A 3,431-nucleotide genomic window follows, 5' to 3' on the forward strand; every position below is an offset into this window, starting at 1 on the left:
CACACACACACACACACACACACACACACACACACGAGTGTGTGTGTTTTAACCTAAAATGCCAAACAATAAAAAAGATAGGGAACATTTGATTATCAAAAAATATGCTGATATCAAAAGATTGATTACAATACCAGTTGTTTATCAACTATCTGGACTTCATGAATTAGATTTTTTTTATTTGATGTTGAGTCAAAATGACTGGCAAAAAAAAAGTTTTTAAATTTTGTTTGTACTGACTTTTATCACAGATAAACTAAAACAAAAGCACGAGTAAAAATGTATTTAATTTACTTGATTCTCTACAAGTCATGACTTTAGTCACTGTGATTAACAATATTGACAATAACAAAAATTGGAAACAAACAAAAAAGATGAATACAATTAGTTGGATGATTTCATCAAAACAGGTTATGTTACCTTGAAGCATACTTACGTATGAGCAGTATGTGAGCAAATTACTCAAACTCATCAGTAAACTCAACTTAAACACATCTTAAAAATACAAAACATGAACAATGTGTACAAAAATATTTTAAGCAGCATGATTCAAATTTGAATGAAAGAAAACAATATTGCATAAATTTCCCCATTTTTCAAAATAAATAAATGCTTATTTTTAATGTGACATCACAAATTTAGACTTTTAGAAAAAATTGCAAGAGTCATGAAATCAGGAAAGAAGTCTAAATTAAATGTAAAATTATGGCAACTTATTTTGATGTAATTCCCAAAAAATCTGGAGTTTGGCTGAAAACAACTTTGCACTCAACAAACAAAATTAATCTTTTTTTAATATACTTTAAATGCTGAATCATATCTTGGGAGAACCTACAGATCATGTGGTTTTAAAATGTCCAAATCACCAGACAAAGTGACATACATGGTATATAAACACATAGAAAGACACGAATGATCAAGAAAAAAAGGCAGACAATAAAAAGTACTGTCAGTACAACAACCCCAGTTCCTAGCAAGTTGGGATGTTGTGTAAAATATATAAAAAAACAGATTCAAGGATTTGCAAATCTCATAAATACAATGGAACAAAGAAAAACTAAGAAATTGTAAATTTTATTACGTAATTTTGACTTTGATGGCAGCAACACACAGCCATGTTTTCCACCATGAAGCCCCTCTTCTGTCAATGTCTAGGACCTGAGACAAGCTGCTGACAGAGGAACCAATGCAACCCTATACCATCAGAGAGGCAGGCTTTTAAACTGTGTGCACATTACAGGCCAGCTGGTATCTCCTCTTTAGTAGAGGATGTGATAACTGGCTTCTAAAGAGAAGTTTCAAATTTTAATTGGTCAAACCATAAAGCAGATTTCCAATTCACCTCAGTTTATTTGAAATGAGCTTTGGTCCAGAGAACGTGATAGCATCTCTGGATGGTGTTTACATATGACTTCTTCTTTGTCTGACAGAGCTTTAATCAGCATTTATGGTCAGCACTGCAAACTGTTGTACTTTTTTACTTTTACAGCCTTTTATTTTCTTTATCCAAAAGTTTTTGAGATGTGTTGCTGTCATCAAATTCAAAAGTATCTAATTTTTTCCTAAAAAGTTATAATTCATTCAACCTTTATTTTGACAGATAAATCACATTGAGCCTCAGAGACTGTTTAGACAGGAAAAAAGTAGTGAAAGTGAACACATGTAGGAAACTGGAGGCAAAAAAAAATTCATATCAAACTCTTTCTTCTTGGCTGAGAAGAAAGACTCTGATAATGAAAAAAACACCCCGCACAGACAAGCACATGGTGACGTAGAACATTCTACGACGACGACGACAAGTGGTGAGAATATCCAAGGACGCTCCCTGAGGGAATGTACGAGTTCTGATAAGGATGGAATAATCATCAGTTCCCCCCGGTGAGATCCATAAACATTCTCGAGGGATGTTGGGGAATGGCCAAGGACAACGCCAGAGAGAGTCCAAGAGTCCTGAAATGATGACAGAATATTCAGCTGGTTCCCTCAGGTTGATCAATGGACTTCCTCGAAGGGAGGGAGGGGGGCAGAGCGTCAGATTACAAAGCTTCCAGGCGAACTGAGATAAGGTGGCCTGCAAGGCCCGCCGAGGGAGCCGAATTCAGATGAACAACGTTTGTTTTGGAGACAGGCAGAAGTTTACAGAATTTTATCTGCCTCGAGTCGTTGCTGGTCTCACGTAGATTCCGAAAGGTCCAAATTAAGTGGACACACCACTGATCCGTGCCTCAAGATTTGATCCATCTTGCCAGTGGGTCCTAGGGGCTGCATTTGGCATCCAATTTGCGATCCAGTCCGCTAAGCAATAAAGTCTGGGTGCACATGACACAGCGCAAACCTTCACACAGGCGGCAGCCTGACCAGGCCAGATCAGCTGCGGCCATCTTCTTTGTATGTTGATAAACATGGAACCACATAAATCTAATTATAAGCAATTTTGGCGTCCTCGATCGACAGCAGAGATAGACACATCACATTCCACTTCCTCCAGAGACAGGTCCAGCTGCATACGCGTCGTCCGGGCAGTTCAGCTCGCCCGAAGTTTGTCTCAAAAATTGTGTCCATTGCGTTGAGAGACCAACTGACCAGATCCACAAAATTACGGTTCGGAAGATACAGTATGTAAAGAGAGGCTCAGAAGAAGTTTCACAAGACAGGACAGAGCAGCAAACAACGCGGAGGAGGGAGAGGAGGGGAAAGGCGTCCGCTCTTGGCAAAAGCAAGTGGTGAATGAATGAATAATGGTGACAATGGTCACCAAGTTAGGTCAAATATTAAATATATTTACATTGTAATCAAGGAATCAGTAAGAGAATTACAAATCATTGGATTGTGTTTTATCACACTTTACACAATGTCCCAACTTCTTCTTAATTAGGGTTGTAAAGTTATTAGGATTTAAGCTAAACAAAACTCAAAAGGGGACCTAAATGTTGACAAGTCATTCTTTGTACCTTAATACCATTATATCATCCTGGTGATACAGAAGTTATCTCCATCTTTTTAGTAGCCGAATCTTGACTACTTTCCAGGCACTGAGCCAACGTAACCACACTTCCACGTATTAGTGCAAGCAATCCTGAAAAAATAATCCCTTATATGTACTGCTCTAATCTCAGTGGATTTGATTTAATAATAAGTAGCAAAATGTTCTGGGAAAGTATTAAACCTTGTTTTTTTTGTTTTCATTCCAAAATGTAAATAGCAAAATCAATACATAGCAAAAAAAAAATGATCCAAAGTTGTAGATTTAGTTCATAAGAGTTGTTTAAAAGTATGCTCAGGATCCCCATCAACGGTCCATCAACAGATGCTTTCTTTGTAGCCATCAGGAGCTAAATGTGTCTAAAAAAATCCACTTGAGGTGAAGCCGTGCAAACAAATCCATGTCTTTTATTGACCTCTATATGTGAAAAGGTGAAACAGCTCATTTG

Source organism: Nematolebias whitei, chromosome 22 (genome assembly GCF_014905685.2).
Source record: "Nematolebias whitei isolate Nwh7 chromosome 22, NemWhi1, whole genome shotgun sequence".
NCBI classification, from domain to species: Eukaryota; Metazoa; Chordata; class Actinopteri; order Cyprinodontiformes; family Rivulidae; genus Nematolebias; species Nematolebias whitei.